We start from the raw sequence: 21,348 nt of genomic DNA, 5'->3' as shown, positions 1-21,348 counted from the left end.
TCAGATTCATGCACGACAGGCAAACTTATGCTTCGGAATTTTTTCCAGAAGGAGGCTGTGATGAGGATCTTTGCTATAAAGGAATCAGGTGCCAAGTTAGTTTTTGTCTAAGAAGTCCAAATGCTACAAAGAAAATTTTTTAAAGGTTAAAGCACAAACCCTACAACTGACTCAAATCTTAGTTCACTACAGTGGGCATGAAATTTCTTTCTAGGCCTAATGCCTCATCATCAAGATCCATCTAAACCTCCACCTCGGAGGACTCTGGATTAGTTACATGAACAAATTTTTAATGAGGACTTACTAACTGTATCTTAAGCTGAATGCAGATGGCTGAAAGTGTAAGACCCATGTTTTTCTTTCAAATATCCCTCAGGGGAGAAGTACACAAAAAAAGTATGGTAATGAAGGAAAGGAAGGTGGGAGATGCTGATAATCGTTGGTTATATAAATAATCACCTTCAGGATTCAGCATGAGACTCTGGGGCAATCTAGTGTGGACCACTGTTAACTCCTATTCCAGCAGCACGTTTGATTCTAACCTGGGCCTAGCAGCAGAAGACAGGTAAGCTGGAGGAAAGAGAAAATGGGAGACAATCTGGGAGACACATTCCTGAGACAGTGGGAGCAAGGTTACACACACACATGCAACCTGAATCTTGTTCCTCTACTAGAGACGCTGAATTGGTTATTGTTGCAGAATTCTGTCCCTGCTATTACTCCCATTACTAATTTTCTGACAAGAATGGAGTGGGAGTTGGGTAGTATTTCTACTCTGGCCATATGATTCAAGAGGCATTCACTCTTTACAACAGCAGATGAAATCAGACCGGGCACATATAGAGCGCAACAGGATTTTCCGTTTTCTCGGTTTGTGTCTAATTTAAAGCCAGTTCTACTTGAATGCATCTGGAAACCTAGGAAATTAGGCCTATAGGAAGGCTAATTTGCATGAGAATCAAAATATCAGGTGACAACTAAATCAGGGTGTTCCTGGAGTACCTTTTTATTTGGTGATTCACTCTCTTTTTTTTAATGTTTATTTTTAATGTTTTTATTTTAATGTTTTATTTTTGAGAGAGACAGAAACAGAATGAGAGTGGGTTAGGGGCAGAGAGAGAGGAAGACACAGAATCTGAAGCAGGCTCCAGGCTCCGAGCTGTCAGCACAGAGCCCGACGCGGGGCTCGAACCCATGAGCTGTGAGATCGCGACCAGAGCCGAAGCTGGATGCTCAACCGACTGAGCCACCCAGGCTACCTGGTAATTCACTCTTTAAGTAAAATGCGTGTACTGTCTTCCCGTGAGCAATTTAAGTAAAATTGCTAAATGATTGCATCATTGAATGGATGTGCAACTTGAATGTCTCATATTTCAACATTGCTTAATTTGCACCTGAGCTCCAATGATACATACTATGTAGTCACACCCCTTCCCTAGACTACACAGCCTTACATACTAATTACTTTAACCCTTTGCCCACACATAATTAATTCTTTACTGATACCTTCTACTTAATATTTCTTACCTATAACAGTCCAGCTTTCCCACCTCATTCACCTTCCCCTAATGTTTCCACTGCTCATGCTTTAAGAAACAGACCAGGTATCATCTCCCCAAGCAAACTTTTACAACTTCACTAGCCTGAATGAGACACTCCATACACAGCACTCTGCAAACCTCTTTGATGTCCCGCACGAAATTGTTTTGTGGTGGTTTCTATACCCACACTCAACCGTGAACTCCTTGAGAGCAAGGACCTTGTTTTTATATGTGTATGTTCAAGGCTTGATTCAGTTTTCTGAATAAATAAATGAATGAGAGCTAGACCTAGAGAGACCTAGAAGGGATCTTCAGGGTGGGCAATGTTAGAAGTAATTCAACATGTCTATATTAGGTTCCCATTACTGTTATAATAAATTACACAAGCTTAGTGACCTAAAAACAACACAAGCTGGTTTCCTTATAGTTTTAGAGGTTAGAAGTTCTAAAATCAAGTGTTGGCAGTGCTGCCTTTCTTACAGAAGTTCAAGGAAAGAATCTGTTTCCTTGCCCCTGCCAGATTCTGGAGGCTGGCTGCCTGCATTCTTTGGTTTGTGGCCCCTTTTTCAAACTCCAAAGCCAGCTGCATAGTATCTTCGTAGCTCTCTGATTCTGGCCACCTTCGACCACGTATAGGGAAGGACCTCTGTGATTGTACTGGGGTTGCCTGGATAATCCAGGGGAATCTTTTCATTTCAAGATCCTTAATCACATCTTCAAATTCCCTTTGCCATGCTAGCTAAGTATCCACAGGTTTGGGGGATTATGACATGGACATGCTCCTGGCATTGTAGGCATTGTAGGCATTGTAGGCATTGTTCTGCCTACCACACAGTATTGAGTTAGGATGTCCATTAGCAAAGGTGGTCTAGTGAAAGGTGCCTTGTTCAAGGCTGGAAGGAGGAGGCTCATGACATGACAAGATAAAACTTCCTCTTGCACTTCTACCTTTAGAATTTTGCCTTCTACATAAGGGATACTTATAAATAGAGGATAAACAGGATCCTTCATAGATACATTGGAAGAATTCATGACACAATGATCCTTGCCCTCATACTGAGGAAGCTTTCTTCCAATACACTATGATTTTCTAGCCAAATGATAATAACAAATAGCAATATGCATCGTTATTTCTTTTCTTGATGGTGAGAATCATTGCTGAACCGAACATCCTTATATATCCTAGAAGAGTGGCACTCAACTGCACATTTATATCATCTGGGAAGCTTTCCTTATTGAAAAAAAATTTTTAATGCTTATTTTCCAGAGGGAGAGTGTGTACGTGCACGAGTAGGGGAGGGGCAAAGAGAGAGGGGGGACAGAGGACCAAAACGGGCTTTGTGTTGACAGCAGAGAGCCTGATGCAGGACTGGGAGAACCATGAGATCGTGACCTGAGCTGAAGTCAGACGCTCAACTGACTGAACCACCCAGGCACCCCTCATCTGGGAAGCTTTCTAAAAGTACTAATGCCTCAAATCTTACCTCCCCTTCCCCACCAAAGATGCTGATTTAATTGATCTGGGGTGGGTCCTGGCATTACTTTTTAAAAATCCTTCCAGGTGATTTTAATATTCCAGAGATTTCCACAGGCATGCCCACATCATAGGTGAGGCACTATAAGCTATTGACTTGGTAGTTACCCGGTGTTAAAATGAAAGGACTAAAAACTGCAAACTGTGCAAGTTCAGCATGACTAAACCATATTAAATTCTTCCAGACAATTTTCTCATATTTCAAAAAGTAGCCATTGTTCGAAATCTGAGATGATATGCATTTGTCTGTAAGTTCATGAATCTCACTTTACTTGTGATATAGACACAAGAGATATATTTCAGAAGGAATGATTTAAATATACTCAGGGTGTGGTGGGGCCTGAAGACATATAAAGTAAGAAGAAATTGAGCAGTGATCTTAGTTTGCTCAGAAGGTGGATAACAGAGAGGGGAAAACCTCATTAATTGCTTCAGAATGGTTTTGTTCAGAAAGCAACGGAAGGCCATTTGGCTTTGGATGCGTCTGAGCAAACCAAGGGGCTTATAAATAAGAAGAAAGGCTCAGACTATTTCTATGTATGGAAAATGACAAGGTTTCCCAATGCATCACTGCTTTGGCAATGTCTATGCAATTATATTGTTCTTTAAAACTGCACTGCAAGATTCATTACCTGTCAGAATGGCAGCCACTTTACTTCTTAAATCAAAATCATTAGCAATTTTATTATGCAGGGAGATACTATCTTCTAAACTAGTAGCTATAAAGTTAATATCTAAGTTGTAAGGTATACTTTATCCTTATCCTATGCACCCAAATCCCTAGATTCTAAATATAATACCCACACATTTGGTTACGTATCAATTGACTTTTAAACAATTTTTTGGTGATGATGTTTTAAAGCATTAATCCCTGGTTGGATAGTTGGACAAAATAAAGGGAATTCAAGAAATAGTCTAGCTTCCAGTACTGACATTCCTGCTGAATGCGACTACATTAAGAGCTTGGATTTCTTTTTGTCTGTGTGTTCACACTTTAGGTTGTAACTCTTGGCACACTTAAAAAATGGCAGAGAACTCCCCAGAAACTGATGGTTCTGTGACAGTGTCATCTTTTGTAGGTCATAATTTTTAATATACTTCAACATATCCTTCTGAACTTTTCATTTGAGTGCCTGCCATACTGCCTATGGCTCAAGAACAGAAGAGTCACAGCAGTAATTGGAAATAACAGAACCTTCACAAATATAGGATTCATTAGGGATAGAATGTTCTGCGTGCCGGAGGAACCATCTTTTTGAGGTATAGTACCTTTAAAAAATTTTGATTAAGTTCTTATCTATTTGGGTAAGTCACTCGGTGAAGGGGCTACAAAAAGCATCTTTGCCAACCTGGATTTTGAGATTTAATATAAACGAGTACCTGTGTGGGTTTTCCTACAAATGAATGAACAGATATGAGACAAGTCCTATTTTCCATATGTAGCCCCATATGTAATTTTAAGAATCCCACATATTTTAAAAGATGCTCCACTTTTTACTCTTTCTATTCAAAAACATCGCTGGGCATTTTTTTTTCTCTCATTGCTCCTCAGGCAGGAAAGCAGCATTGGACCATAATTAATACCCTAAATATAGTTAAGTGGAAAATATAACACGTGCCAGACACAAATGGTCCACCTGACACATAAGCTCTTTCATATGTGTTCTTCCTCTATTTCCAGTTCATCAGACTTTGGCGTATATTAAAATGGAAGACATGTTTTTATTTTCCCACAATACGACCACAATAAAGGACTGAAGAGGAAACTGGAATTCGTCTTGCAGCTGCTTTTATTTCTGTGCCTCACTGCAAGCTATAGTAAAGGTGAAAGCTCGTGTCAGGGAGCAAGGGACACCTTCCATTTCTCTAATGCACCACAACCGTGAGACAATCATGTTGGCAGATCCAGTCTCAGTGGTTTTATTGGGAAGAAAGGAAAAGTGCTCTAATGGTGTCCTCCGGGCTCGAAGGTAAAGCTTGTCAGAAAGACAATGCCTTGTCTTCCACATGAGGAATGGGCCTTTTCATTCTGTTTGTGAAGGGTATTTATGCTTCTTTATAATACGCGGTGTTTGTTATGTGTGCCTTTTACTGGAGAAGGTTTAAAGCTTTGCTACCAGTAGCAAACACGGCCAGAGGCAAGAGGCCACCTCCATGAACAAAGGTGGGCAAAAAGAAAAAGGGGACTTCCTTAAGGGGAAGGAAATATGAAATGGGCGGGGGGGACAATTTCTGGAGCACTGCCCACCCACAATACCACCGTAGGATTTGCGTGGCCTTCAATCTTTGCAATTTCTTATGGTTTTAAATTTTCTGCCTGAGTTTGTCTTCCCTGGGACCCTTGTCACGTATTCTGGTGTTGGAAAATTAATTAATGAAGGTATTCTTTTTAAACTTGGCTGCGGTACTGCTGTGTTTCCAGAGATGCATCCAACCAGGATCATAAATATCAAGATCGGATGCCTGTGCGTTCATAGAACCACATTATTTTAGAATTGCCACGGTTCTTGGACATAGTCCAGTTCTAGTTCATCATTTTACACCTGAAAAATGAAAAAGCAAAAAAAAAAAAAAAAAAAAAAAAAAATGGAGGTCCTCCAGTGAGGATTTTTCAGTCATGCTTAAAAATTCTGAGTGTGGTTTTGGAAACACAAACTGAGCTAGGTGATGGCCTTAAGTGGCTCCCAGGGGCTTTTTGGGCAGGATTTGTCTCCTCTAAAAGCAAAAACACACATGTATATTAAAAAGGCCCTTGGTCTAAAGTACAATGACTGGAACGTGCATTTGTTGATTGAATTAATAAGACAAAATGTGATCCCTTGAAGGACTGCCTAAAATGGCTACCAATTGTGAGTTAAGACATTTCCAAGCACTCCTCTGTAAGAGGTAATACATAAAATGAACAGGTAACATGGGGGAGCATCATTCTGGTCCTACCGCCATCTGAATCCACATTGCTTAGAGCAGTGCTTCCCTAGAACTGCCTACAGAGTGATGTTAATCGCAACAGATTTTTTTTTCAGTCCAAGGCTAAATGAAAATTTAATAAAATAGGAGAGGTGAAATAATTCCTAAATATTTTAAATTCTCTCAATTTAACATATAATCTCCTTTTTCCTAAAATGAACTCCTTTCCATTTTTCTGATATTAAAATATATTATGTTATGAAATAATTATGCTAACGTATGGTAAGTTTTTTCTTCTATCATCTTTATTGGAAAAAAAATTGATAATACTATATTTAACTGGTCCATGAAGCCAAAAGTTTGGTAATTCTTGATTTCCACACACCAGGTAGCTTTTGACATGTTAAGGACAGAGGCTAGTGGGTGAGTAGGGAGGCCCTGTGCCTGGCTGCTGGGGGTGACAATGAGGGCAATTTCACTGTCGAGAAAACTAGTGGGCTACCATAAGCTGCTACCCTTTGCCAGAAAACTGTAGCCCTTTGATTTTCTATAGCACACACAGTTCTCAGATTGTTCCTCTTTGCTATCCATTATGAAACATTTTTTATTTTCCATACTTTTTGTTCTAGTCTGGGTAGCGTATGCTTCCTGCCTGACTGAGACATACTATGCCTGGATTTCTTTTTTTTTTTTTAAGTTTATTTATTTATTTGAGGGAGACTGCATGTATGCATTTGCATGTGTGTGTGAGTGGAGGAGGGGCAGAGAGAGAGAGAGATAGGGAGAATCCCAAGCAGGCTCTGCGCTGACAGTGTAGAGCCCAATGCAGGGTGCTGTCTCCTAAACCATGAGATCATGACCTGAGCCGAAACCAAGAGCTAGATGCTTAACTGACTGATCACCCCGGTGCCCTTTTTATGCCTGAATATCTAATACCAATGAAAATAGTCAGTACTAGCTGTGAAATTGCATGAAACTTGTTTAGCTTCTTTAAATTTCAGTGACCTCTAATGTAAGTGGAAATAATATCAATAATCAATTTATAGGGTTATGGAGAGGACTGAATAACATTACATGTGTATTAGTGCCTGGCACTTAATAAATGGTAACTTATTCTTTATATAAGCTTATATATATATAAGACACAATATATAAGTGACATATATTTGTGTATACATCATACATATAAAAGTCATATATACACACTGTATATATATACTATATATACTACACACTTTATATTTACATGTAGTATGTGTATATATATGAATATGTATATATGTATATATCCAAACATATAACTGTACAAATGAATACATGTAATGTATACAAACACATATGACATATTAAATGAGAACACAATAAAATTAAATGGTAAATTGTATAAATTTAAACAAGGGAGAGATAATGGGACATACTCTATACAGGTGTTTAGGAAAGCTTCATGGACTAGTTGGAGTTCTTGCTATGCCTTGAAGTCTGGAAACGAGGACACAGGGATGAAGCAGATATTCAGAGACATTTTATAGAACGATCATGGGATCTGAAGTTGTAGGTCTTATATTTAACAAAATAAATGGTTGGCATTTATTCTGACTGTAAAAAATTGGTACAATGTGAATAGCAAACAACCTTTTCAAAACTAAGCTCTTTTCAATTATATCAGTGAAAAGTTTAAAACAGTAAATTGCCTTTATGTCGTGGAGATTTCTTTCTGTCCCAAACATTAAAGTCCATAGATATTAAAATGAATCCAAAAGGCATGCTTTAAGCCTGTTTTATTAAAAGAACAAATGCCATATTTGTTGAGGACTTGTGGTAGTTGTATACAAATGCATCTGTTTTGCATTTCATTAACAGCATCAAAGGCATTTTTGCAGGATTTTCTGATTTGCCTTCAACTTTTGCAATACTAAAAAGCATTTAGAAATGAGCCTTTATTTTTAGAATGTTTTAGGCTAAAGTGGTAGGACATATTTAAGGTATTTCTTTGGAGATTGATTAGACTTTTGTGTGGATATTGCTAATTCAAGTCCTTTTCTAGAATCAAGATAGTATTAAACTTCATTTTGACTCCATTGTGCAGTGGGAAGCACTTTCAACAATAGCCAAATTATGGAAAGAGCCTAAATGTCCATCCACTGATGAATGGATAAAGAAATTGTGGTTTATATACACAATGGAGTACTACGTGGCAATGAGAAACAATGAAATATGGCCCTTTGCAGCAACGTGGATGGAACTGGAGAGTGTGATGCTAAGTGAAATAAGCCATACAGAGAAAGACAGATACCATGTGTTTTCACTCTTATGTGGATCCTGAGAAACTTAACAGAAACCCATGGGGGAGGGGAAGGAAAAAAGAGGTTAGAGTGGGAGAGAGCCAAAGCATAAGAGACTCTTAAAAACTGAGAACAAACTGAGGGTTGATGGGGGGTGGGAGGGAGGGGAGGGTGGGTGATGGGTATTGAGGAGGGCACCTTTTGGGATGAGCACTGGGTGTTGTATGGAAACCAATTTGACAATAAATTTCATATGTTGAAAAAAAAAAACATTGTGCAGTGGGATCTTCTTGAATGTTTCCTTACCAATTGCACTTCTGCAGGTTGTAAGGGCCGACCTCTTCCATAATATTTTCAAAGAGAAAAAAATCAGGAAATGGATTCCCACCCAACTCCGGACACTCACACGTCTGCTTTAAATACTTGTCACTTTTCGAGGATGCTTGTGTGCACTGGACTACCTATGAATGGTCATTTGAGGACAGGAACCAAACACAGGATCAGTTTACAGAACTTGATGTTTCAACTGTTCCACTTCAAAATGAACAGCAGGTCTCTTATCACTCATTCACTTTTATGGAGTTAGCTATCGCTTCTCACCCATCCTTTCAAACTTCCCAAACATGAATTTCCAGACATAACATCACTTCTGTTCTTAATTGTATTTCTTACTACTCTCTTCCGGGTTTTTCTACTCATTACTCTTTTTATTTTAATGTTTATTTATATTTTGAGAGAGAGAGAGAGAGAAAGAGAGGGAGAGAGAGCAAGGTGGGGGGGCGGGGACAGAGAGATAGATGGAGACAGAACCCAAAGCAGGCTGCGGGCTCTGAGCTGTCAGCACAGAGCCTGTTGCAGGGCTTGAACTCACGAGCAGTGACATCATGACCTGAGCCAGTCAGATGCTTAACCGACTGAGCCACCCAGGTGCCCCTTCTACTCATTATTCTATCATCATTCCAAAGTTAATTTGTCTAAAACTGAGTTTGTTTGTTCCCTTTTCCAAAACAATAACAAAACCCAAACCACCAAACAAACAAACAAAAAAACAAAGAAACAGTCCTAACTCTCCATCTTCATTATTCACTGTATCAATTGAAACATCCTTTCCACAGGCTGGAGAACTCAAATTCCTCTTTTTTTGTTTCCCTCTCCTATATAGTCCTTTGAAGTGTCTTTCAGATTTAGCCTATTCTTCCAAAAGCATTAAGCTTCCCCTGTCTTTAATCCATTAGACAGTGAGGTGGATCTTTTGAAGGTGCACTTTTCATTTTGCTTTACTTAGGAGTTTAGTAACTTTGTTACTTAATCCATAGACTCACATTCCTCTGTCTGATTTTCCAGGTTGTCTGTTTCCTGTTTCCACCCTATCTATCAACTCAACTTTGCTGCCAGACACGGGCCACCATGCTGACACACATAAATGCACAGCCATCTAAGTCAAACCATCCTGCTTCTTCTCCTCTACACGCCACCCTCAGCTTTCTCTCCATTCATTGATTCACACTGATGACAGTGAGCAAATATCCTCCTTTCGCCTTCTGCTATATAAACGTTATGACTTAGTTTGGGGACCGTTCCAAGGGGTCAGTTTGATCTCTTTGATGCAGCTTTTCCGATTACTCAAGTCCATCTTGTTTTCTTCCCTCTTTGAAATGGGTAAAGACAGAAATTCACAAACTATTACTTAATTGTTCTGATTGTTTCATGTATATTTATGTCTCGTGAATACTTCTGGAGCCTATTCCCTAAGCAGGAATACTAAGCACTTATTTTTGCACATAGTAAGTAGTGATTTTTTTGGCAGTTGGTTGATTATGGCTCCCTGTCAGGACTTAAATATCATATTCAGGTTCTTGGTAACCATAGTCTTGCTCACTCTAAAATAATTGGTATAAAAACTGGTTCTTCAAAAAAAAATTTTTTTAAGACTAAGTCAATCCTTTGAGAAGCTGAAGTGGCTTTCAGCCTGGGTCTAAAAATCATCACGTTCTTCAAAAAGTCATACATGAGAAATTCTGAAGAGAGTGCTTCACAATCTATAAGATAAAAATTCACATTTATGCTTTCATCTTTATCCAAATACATCAGTACTGAAGAGACAAGACCATAAATAGAAAAAGGCCCTGAAGGCAGCAGCTACAGGCACCGAACAAAAAGCAACGTAAAAACAATGCAAGAAAGGGACTGCGGTACTGCATGTCGATCGTTGGAAACACACTTGCAGTTACAGGAGAGCAATTCATGCCACAAATACTTATCGAACATTTACACAAGACAGCTCACTTTCCAGTTATTATATATTGCAAAAAATAAAAGATCAGGATGGAATGCAGCAATAGAGGCAAGGATGTATATACTTATATATATATATATATATATATATAAGTATATACATATATATATGTGTATATATATATACATATGTATAATAATATGTATATATATATACATATATACATATGATTATACACACACACACACACACACACACACACACATATATATATTAATACAAAGGCTATTATTTCTTAGGGACCCACCATGTGCCATGTACTGTGCTTCATATATATCATCTCATGTAAAAAATCACAGAAATCCTAAGAAGTAGATATTTTTTTCTTCTTTAGGAAAGAGACTTAGAAATTTTAATTTTCTTACCCAAAGTTACACAATAACTGGTGGATATCCAGTGCATGTCCAGTTCTGACTTCAAACATCTTTACCATATTTAGAAGGAACAGTAGCACTTTGGTCGACGGAGACAAGCATAGAGGAAGTTTGGGAACAGTGCTAGGCAGGGGCATCAGCATTAGAGCTAAAGCAAAAAAGGCAGGAATTGATAGTTTATCAGTGTAACTAGATTGTTCACTACTGTTGAGGTTAGGGGGTAGATGAGAGAAGCAAGGGGGTGAGTTGAGGAAAGTCATACCATAGAACAACACTGTCCAGAGTTTGGACTTTATCATAAAAGTAACAGTGACTCACTGTGGATGCTAAGCATGGAAACATAGTCAGACTTACATTGCAGGAAGGTCACTGTATTGGCAGTCTGGAGGATGGTTATGACATGGAAATTGGAAGGGCATGGAAATATTTATAATGAGAGAAGTTGGGATCCTGAACTAAAGCTGTATAAGGGCATATGGAGAGGATGCAAGAAACTCGAGAACTATCTTTTTGAGGTGGAATTTATAAGGCCTAATAGATAAGGTGAGAAATAGAAAAAGTAGAACCCAACATGACCTAAGATAGTACAGACTATCCTTAGCCCACTTAATTGTTTTATGGGAAGAGAGAAGAGTGAGCCTCAGGCTGGGAGCCTCCATTTATAATTTCATCCTGGGCCCCTCAGTTATTAAGGGTGAGACTTCTCTCAGGTTACTCGTTTTGGGTAATCAAGTGGATCATGAAATAACATGGTGAGTATAGGAGAATCTGGTTTGAAGGAAAAGGACCAAACAACTTGGCTTGAGATATTTGTGACTTATCCAGTGAATGGTGACGCATAGGCAGGTGGATAAAGGTTATTATGTTGCTGTTTTTGTCTATTTTTTGTTTGTGTTTGCTAATAGCTTTCAGACCCCAACAGTTCCTGTTTCCCTTCTGCCCCCACACCTAGGCAGGCTGATAAGAAAGCCTGGCATTCCCTCTTTTGGTACCAGCACAGACTTAAACCTCCCCAACCCTAACCCACACAAAGGAAGCCTCACTCCAGTCTTCCCTCCAACCATGAGAAAACTCCAAGCTGGTTCCCCTACTCTGCCCGCTCTCAAGCCAATTTAGGACTGCTTTGGATCCTATTCTGTCTCCCAGCAGCTTCATTATGTGAATAATAAACTCTTTCATGCCTTCCTGATGTGTCTATAATGTCATCAAACCAAATTTTGCAAGGAAAATCCATACTGGCTCTGTGTGGGGCAAAAACAGTGTGATTTCTTCAAATGTATTCTACCAGTTCTCTCTCTCTTTTTTTTAATGTTTATTTTTGAGAGACAGAGAGAGAGAAAGAGCATGAGTTGGGGAGGGGCAGAAGGAGGGGAGAGAGGGGATCCGAAGCTGACTCTGTGCTGACAGCAGTGAGCCTCCTGTGGGGCTCAAACTCAGGAACCATGAGATCATGACCTGAGCTGAAGTCGGGAGCTCAACTGACTGAGCCACCCAGGCGCCCCCATATTCTACCATTTCTTAATGGAGTTTTCACTGATCTTCTAGAGAACTTCCTTTCTTCTTTTTTAATGTTTATTTGTTTTTGAGAGAGAGAGAGAGCGCACAAGTCGGGGAGGGACAGAGAGAGCGGGGGAGGGAGGGAGAGAGAGAGAATCCCAAGCAGGCCCTGCACTGTCAGTGCAAAGCCTGACATGGGGCTGAATCCCATGAACCATGTGATCATGACCTGAGTCTAAACCAGGAATCAGACGCTTAACTGACTGAGCCACCTAAGGCCCCTGAATTTTATTTTTATTTTTTATTCAAAAGTTGCCAACATCCAGAAGGTCATCATCAAAAACAATGATTTTTATGACCTTTATAGTTTTAAAAAATACCAGTCAGGACTTCTGTAGAAAAGTTCATTTCCTTTTATTTCTGAGTTGTGCTCCATTATACTGACACATCACAGTTTGTTTATCCATTCACCTGTTGATGGAACTTTGTGCTGTTTCCAGCTTTGGGCTATTACAAATAAAGCTGCCATGAGCATTTACATACAAGTGCTTGTATGGACTTATGTTTTCATTTCTCTTGGGTAAATATGTAGGAGTTGAATAGATTAATCATATGGCAGGTATACACTTAACTTTTAAAAAAATTATAACACTGTTTTCCAAAATGGTTATAGTATTTAGCATTTCTACCAGCGGTCTATGTACCTCTAATTTCTTCTTATTCTTACTAACACTTGGTATGGTCAGACTTTAACTGGAGCCATTCCTGTAGAGGTATATAGCATTATCTCATTGTGATTTTATTTGCATATTTCCCTAATGACTAACAATTGTTGTGCCTCTTTTTATGTGCTTATTTGCCATCTCTCTAGCTTCTTTGGCAAACTGTCTGTTCAAATCTTTTGCCCATTTTGGGGAGAGGCTGTTTCTTATTGCTGCTTCCTGAGATTTCTTTATATATTCTATATACTACTCCTTTATTAGGGATATGCTTTGCAAATATTTCCTCCCAGCCTGTGGTTTGTTTATCATTGTCATAGCTATCTTTTCAACCTCATTTCTGTCTGTATATTTATATGCCAGTACCACACTGTTTGGGGTAGCTTTATCATGTTTTGACACTTGATGAGACTGGTTCTCCACCACGTTCTGAGGTCTCAAGGGTTTTCCTGGGTTCTCTTTCTAGTTTTCTTGCTCACATTAACATTAGAATTAACATACATAGTTTAAAAATCTTACTCATATTGTTAATGGGATTATATTACACTTTGATTTACTTTAGGGAAACTGACATGTTTGTGATATTGAGCATTGTTTTTCATTAACATGATGTGTCCCTCAATTTGTTCAAGTCTTCTTTTTATGTTCTTATATAGCATTTTAGAGTTTTATTCATATTGATTTTATATATATCTTGTTATGTTTATTTCCAGGTAATTCATCTTTTTGGATACTATTGTAATGGCATCTTTCTAATTTCTTATTGTTTGCACACATGAATGACATTGGTTTCTGCATGTTAATTTTCAAACTACTCACCCCATTGAATTCTGTCATCATTTCTTTTTTTTTTATGTTTTTTTTATTTTTTTTATTTTTGAGACAGAGAGAGACAGAGCATGAACGGGGGAGGGTCAGAGAGAGAGGGAGACACAGAATCTGAAACAGGCTCCAGGCTCCGAGCTATCAGCACAGAGCCCGACGCGGGGCTCGAACCCACGGACCGTGAGATCGTGACCTGAGCTGAAGTCGGACGCTTAACCGACTGAGCCACCCAGGTGCCCCAATGTCATCATTTCTAACAGTTTTTCAGTTGATTCTTTTGAGTGTTCCAGGAATATGATTTTATTTTCTACTTTTTAATTTCTACATTTCTAAATCCTTTATCTTTTCTAGTTGTGCTATTATTTCCAAGAAAATGTTAAGTAATAGTGGAGATAATGGTCATGGTTTCTGGTTTCTGGGTTTTTGTTTCATTTGTTTGTTTGTTTGTTTCTGTTTTCAGTAGGTTTGTTTCAAGTGTTTGACGATTAAGCATGATACCAGCTTAGAAATAGAATTAGACTCATTTTTATTATAATAAAAATATTCTCATTTTTAGTACCTATTGGCTGCTAAAGTGCATAGTTTAGGGTTGAGAGAGATAAAAGTTATTTGGATCATTGCAAAGCTTCTTCTCAGAACATACATAGGAATTCTGCTATTTCTTTGTTTGGGTGGATAGAATTTTCTTCAGTTTTTGACATTCAAGAGTGTAGATTCCTTACACCAAAACACTTTAAGCCACAACATCTCCTGATACTTCTTCACTGTCCTTCTTAGTCAACAGTCCCTATACCAAGGGCCTGGGTTATAGACAATAGGATGACATGTGGTCATGACCTTTGCTCAATCTCACCTTCCATGATTCTCAGTGCTATCAACCTGGAACCTTCAGTGACACTTAGGCCAGTTCATGACTCTACACTCCAGCATTGTACTTAATGGGTAGGTAGGGGCTCTAATATTGGGATTTCTTACAGCATAAGTTGCCCATGTTGGTTTTCAGGTTCCAGCTTCACTTTTTTAGCTAAATATGCTTTTCAGCAAGGAGTTTTTATTGTAGCAAATTATATATAAATCTTACAGTATCTTTTCTTCAAGTTTTATACTCTGTGAGTTTTCCTTGGGTATAGGATCGGGAGAGTACACTTGTCTACATTTACTCTCTTATTTCAACTCAGAAATCTCCCACATTAGTTTTCAAATGAGCAAAATATGCTCTTTGCCCTTCAAAATAACTACTTTCAGAGATAATATGCTAATGATATTTTGCAAAGACTTAAAAAAAATCCCTCCTTTGGAAATAAGTTTAGGATTAACTTTTGTTGTGACATATAAAATCCACCTAATTACTTCATAGTCATATTGCATTTTCTAATGTAAAATGATTCCATTCAAGCACTCACCTCACCCTACAGTCACTGAATAATTCTGGACCATATTTGAAAACTAAATTAATCACCAAACACTGAAAACTTAATACAATACTACTAACGATTTTCAAAAGAAAAGTCCCAAGTATATTCCTTTTTCCTTTTCTCAGAGACAGCTCAAAAGGTATATTACTCTGCTATTTTCCCCAGGGATACAACTTATATCCCTTAGAATTAATATTAGGCATAATTATCCATTTCATTTTTATGAGTCATTTTATTTTATGAATATTTTATGAGTTCGATACTTGTCACTCACCTTTAAAAATCGTTTAATATTATTAATTTTCCAAACTGTATTTCATCACAGACTTGTACTGAGAACAGTTTATAGCTGATACATGAAAAAGGGCCCTAGTGATAAATAAGTTTGAGAATTATGCATAAATGAAGTTAAGCAAATTTCTCGGTTTCAGTACTTCTGATAAACCTTTATACGCTAACGTGTGCTGTGACTATCCAAGACAGATACACTACACAGCATTTGCCAGATTGGGCTAGTTAACTGAGTCCCCTTTTTCCTTTTTTATCATTTATTGTCTATCCCTCCCAAAGTGTGCAATATTCAAATAAGAGGATTAATTTATAATGCAGCAAAGATATCTCTTGTCTTTCTTCTCTATTCTTCTCCTTCTCTCTTTTAAATGATGATCTAATACATCAGCAGAATTTAGTGTAGAGAGAGAGAGACACAAAGGCTAAAGGACACTGAAAATTCTCATCAGCTTCTTTAATTTTTTTAAAACATTGCTCTATAATGCAAATTTGTTCTTACCTCTTTTGCTTACCCTCATTAGCTATTTATTACTAAAAGAATAAATTCCATGTGTGCCTCTTACATTTCTGGACTCATCTACACATGCTCTGAATGTTCCAGCAGCATCAGACAGCTTGTAGATCACCTAACAGGCCAAATATGTCAGGATGATCCGGCATGATAGTGTCAGGAGCCCTGCAGACCTGTTCCCCAGGGAAACTGGTATAAACTTTTCAAAAATCAATCATTTTAAGGACTCTGAAAATGGCTCTAAGGGAAAATAGCAAATGAAGAAACATTTATTCGGGAAAATTTGGTAAGAAAAGCATGAATCTGTAATATTTGAGCCAAGACTCCTTCCTTCTGCCTTCTCTCAGCTCAGTGAGGCAGACACTCTGTTTTAGATGTGTCTAAAGAACAAAGGGCTCTCTCTCACTCCAGCCCCCAGTCAAGGGGCTTTCTTCCTGGGAGGGACAGGACATCATCATTTCTCCACCTTGCCCCCAGGTACCTATTGTTGATATTAAATTTCAGATGGGGCTTCCTTCTGCCAAATCACTGCTCATGGAATGAAGGCTCTACTTAGGGCAAGGAACTGCTGACAATATTAGGGACTTTATCACTCTTGCCCTGGCTCTTGAGGAAAAGCAAACGGAGGAGACCTCAGGCTACTTACTGCCCATCCCCTACTCTCCCACCAACTGCTTGGCTCCTAAGGTGACGACGTCATTCAGAGAGAAAGAAAGGGGTATAAAAAATTTTTCTAAGAAATAATGGTCAAAAACTCCCTCTTTTTTTTTTGGAAAAACACTAACCTATACATTCAAGAAGCTCAACAGATCCCAAGTAGAATAAACAAACTTCAAATAGGATCTATAAACTGATACATCACAGTAAAAATGCTAAAAAGTCAAAGACAAAATCCTGAAAGCAGCAAAAGAAAAATGACTTATTACTTATATACAGGAATCCCAAGAAGGTTAACAGCGGATTCTCCCAGCAGAAACAATGGGGGCCTGAAGGCAATGGGATAACATATTCAAAGTACCCCTCCAAAAAGTCCCACCAAATCTATTCACCAAGAATTCTATATCCAGCAAGGCTGTCTTTAAAAATGAAGGTGAAACGTAGACATTCCTGGATAAACAAAACAGAATTTCTTGTTGATAGACCCACCTTATTAGGAATACTAGAAATTTCTTTGGCTAAATGCAAATGACTCCAGATGGCATCTTGCATCCACACATACAAAAAATAAAATAAAATAAAATAAAATAAAAAGCACCCGTAAAGGTAACTATAATTATGAAAGACAGCATAAGTAGATAATTTTCTCCTTCCTTCTCTAAACTGATCTATAAAGCAATTATATAAAAATATGTCTATTATATTATTGGACTTGTATAGAAATATACTACATTTGCCAATAACAGCACAAAGGAGGTGGGTAGGAGCAAAGCTATAATGGGCTAAGAAAATGACTAAGACGATAAAGTAATAATTAGAACACTGTATTACTGGGTTTGTAAAATTAATTGATATAATATGTATGACAATAATACCACAAAAAGAGGGAAAAGGGAATAGAGCTATATAGGAGAGGTGTTTCCATGTGTTCTTACAATTAAGCTAGTATGAATCTGAAACTAATTCTGATAAATTAAGATGTGTATGGTAAACTCCAGGGCTAACACTAAAAAAACTTCAAACCCCAAACCAAAACCTCAAAAATAGTGAAAAAAATCATTTAAGAAATATTATGATACATTAGAAAATATTAACCTCATGTGAAGCAGTTAAAGAAAAACAGAGCCACAAAAAAGATATGAGACACTTAGAAAATAAAAAAATAAAATGGCACATATAAACATAACTGTGTTGATAACAACATTAGTGTGAATGGATTAAACGATCAATCAAAAGGCAGAGGTTGTAAAACTAGACAAATATGCTAGTCTGTTTCACACCTCCATGTATATAAAATTCTACCTCAAATGTTTTTCTCATCTTGTTCATCCCCCTCACACCATTCGAAATATAATAATAACATAAAAGCCTACATCTAGCATCTGCAGGACCCAGAGGAAAGGTTGAAATGAAGGCCCAAATGTCATATTGAAATTATTAATGCTTTAAAATATTTTAAAGATAAATATTAAATATTTAAAAGTTAGAAAACAAGTTGACAAACTATCAAGTAAAATATAGACTATCTTCCAAACTTTATAACAACCTAGGTTTGAATTTGAAATTCTTGGATTCCTTAGTCCATTCTAGAATGGTATTATGAGGTATTCCACTCCCTGGCCCCAATTCCTGGCTTTTCAGTCGATGGCCCAACATCCCTTCTCTTTTTATCCCTGTTTCCATTCCATATTACAAAGGGCCTTGCATGCATGCACATAACTAGAGCCTCACATTCAAAACCCATTTATTTCTCTTCAGCAAACAATTGTCTCTTGCCACTCCTTGAGTCACACGAGGTGTTACAACCACTCTCTGGAAGGTGGGACAACAAAAAATAACCATCTGGGCTGTGGAACTAGATGTGATGACATTTGGAGAGAGTGTTACAGGGTTCAGTGTACTTGGAACTTGGGAGTTACGGCTCTGTGTGGTCCATTATATTGGCCCTACAGACTTCTTGTCCTGTAAGATTGGATGTGGCCAGAGAGGAAAGGTAGGGAAATCTCAAATCACAGGACCAAGGAAAGGGGCACCTTTACCCTAGTATAAGGATACTAATTATATGTTATCTGAATCAGTCTTGGGATCCTACAAGTTTCAGCACAGGTGACATAAAAAGAATATATAGTGTACTCGATGAAAACAATTTTTAATTCTCATCTTTTGATCTTCTTTGGTGCTCTTTTAGAACATAAAGAAGGTCCAATTGATAATGCACACTTTGTTTTTTAAGTTTCTTTATTTTGAGAGAGAGTGCATGGGGAAGGGGCAGAGAGAGAGAGGCAGACAGAGAATTCCAAGCAGGCTCCATGCTGTCAGTGCAGAGCCTGACATGGGGCTCAAACCCACGAACCGTGAGATCGTGACCTGAGCCAAAGTTGGGTAGGATGCTTAACAGACTGAACCACCCAGGCGCCCCAACAACATACACCTCTTAACATTCTTTTCATTTTTCTAACTGCTAATCAAGTCCCTTGCCTACCGTAGCCATGCCCAGATCTTTCTCCTGTCACTTCTCACTTTCAACCCCCAATCAAACTCCTCCTTTTATTTCTGCTCTCTCTTTCCTTAAGCTTCTGTTAATTTTTCTCTCTCTTCAGCAAACATCTCTCCCTCTCTCTCTCTCTTTTGTTTTTGGTTCTTTCTCTACAGAGTCCTGAAATCATCACAATGGGGTCTAAGGGATATTAAGGAGAGGGGGAAATCTAAGCAAGCTTCCTAGAAATTAGCTTGGGATAAAGATAGAAAAAGAGGCGGTAACCAGGTTATTAAAACAGAGCATCTAGGAATTATGTTTGGCTCTCATTTCCTTTTACCTTCAGTATCTGGTAAAGTACATCTTGCTGATTTGGCTTTCTAAGTGTTGAAACATGTATAAGGGAGTTTCAGGAAGAAATACTGTCATATAAAATCATTGTTAATCTTAGCAAGAACAATTTCAGTGGAGTGGTGTAAGTGATGAATATAGTGTAGAGTGTTGAGTAATGCATGGAAGGTTGAGAAAGGGGAGAGGAGTAGGTGAATGTGGACAACCTTTTTGAAAATTTGTATGAGCCGTGGAGAATAATAAATAAAAGTACAAATGAATGAATTAATGTACTAACTGTGTTGTACCCTGTTATAGGATGTTTTACTTCCACAGGCAGTGGCTTTACCTGTTACATTAAGCTTACTGAATTCTTATTGAGGATGTATGAGCCAAAATTCTGGATTTTCAGGGATAATCTCTTCAGTCCAACTCATTAACTTGTTTTTAAAATCTCTAGTTTGGTATTACAGGAGTTTTTCAAGAAGAGACTAGCAATTTCATAAAAGGCTCATAGGGAGGTCAATATACCAGGTGGGATTTTCAATGATCATAACCTTTATGATCTCTTTCAACTCTGAGATTCTTTTAGTTTATAGTTTAAATGGTCATTCAAGCATAGAATCAATTTTATTCCCTAAATTTGTCATGCTAATCACAATTTTAAGTTGTAAAGTGGTAATGCTATTGCCTGATTTACAGACTCTCTAGCTTTATTTTACTGGGGTATATTGTACAAAGTGGGATTTAAGAGATGTAGGTTGGAAGCTTTAGATTTGGATATCTGAAGGAAAATTCCAGATTGTCTCAAGTATCTCATAGTTCCTGGTCTTTAAAAAGCATACACTGAATTAAATTCAATGGTGTACAAGACAGAATACATGAAATATTTAAGTACATAATTTAAAAAAATTTTAAACAGCACCTTTCTTCTCCAATTAAACATTATGTCATATCCTAATACACTTAGAAGGTAAAGGAGGAATTGTTCTAGCTAAGGCAGGGGAAATGGATCCAGAGCCCTGCTCATTTAGCTTCATCATTTAAACTTTTCTCCTAAATAGACACACACCGCATACACTCAAGCATACACATACTCATACACATATGCACAACTCCCTTAGGATTCTGCAGAACACCATTTAACAAACGACCAGTTAACACTAAGAAAACAATGCAAGATAATTCATGATTAACTCCCCAAATGAGTGGTATCATTTAGGGGTGAGGAAGATTAACATCCACTCAGAACATTTTATCAAATATGTATAAGCTATCTACTGCTGTGTATCCAATTAATCCTTAAATTTAGAGGCTTAAAACAACATTTATTATCTTACAGTTTCTGTGGGTCACAAATCTGAGCACAACTCAGCTGAGTCCTCTAGCTCAAGGTCAAGGTCTCTTAAGGTATAGGCTAGGACCAGAATCATCTCAAGATTCTGCTGGTGCAGGATCTGCTTGCAAATTTTCTCCATGCGTTTTGATAGAATTAAGTCCATTGCAGGCTCTTGGACTGAGGACTTCAACTCTTTCTTGGCTGTGGGCTAGAGGCTGCCCTCGGTTTTTTGCCACGTGGGTCCGTGCGGCAGCTCAGAACGTGGCAACTGGCTTCGTTAGGGTGAACGATGGGGCAAAAGGATTATGAACAAGATGGAAGTCACAGTGTTAAGCGATATAAAAAGATCTATAC

The sequence above is a fragment of the Puma concolor genome, chromosome A2 (assembly GCF_028749965.1).
Source record: "Puma concolor isolate L17-30 chromosome A2, mPumCon1.1.hap2, whole genome shotgun sequence".
Classification (NCBI taxonomy): domain Eukaryota; kingdom Metazoa; phylum Chordata; class Mammalia; order Carnivora; family Felidae; genus Puma; species Puma concolor.
The sequence above is the reverse complement of the archived record's forward strand: the minus strand, read 5'-3'. Positions refer to the sequence as shown.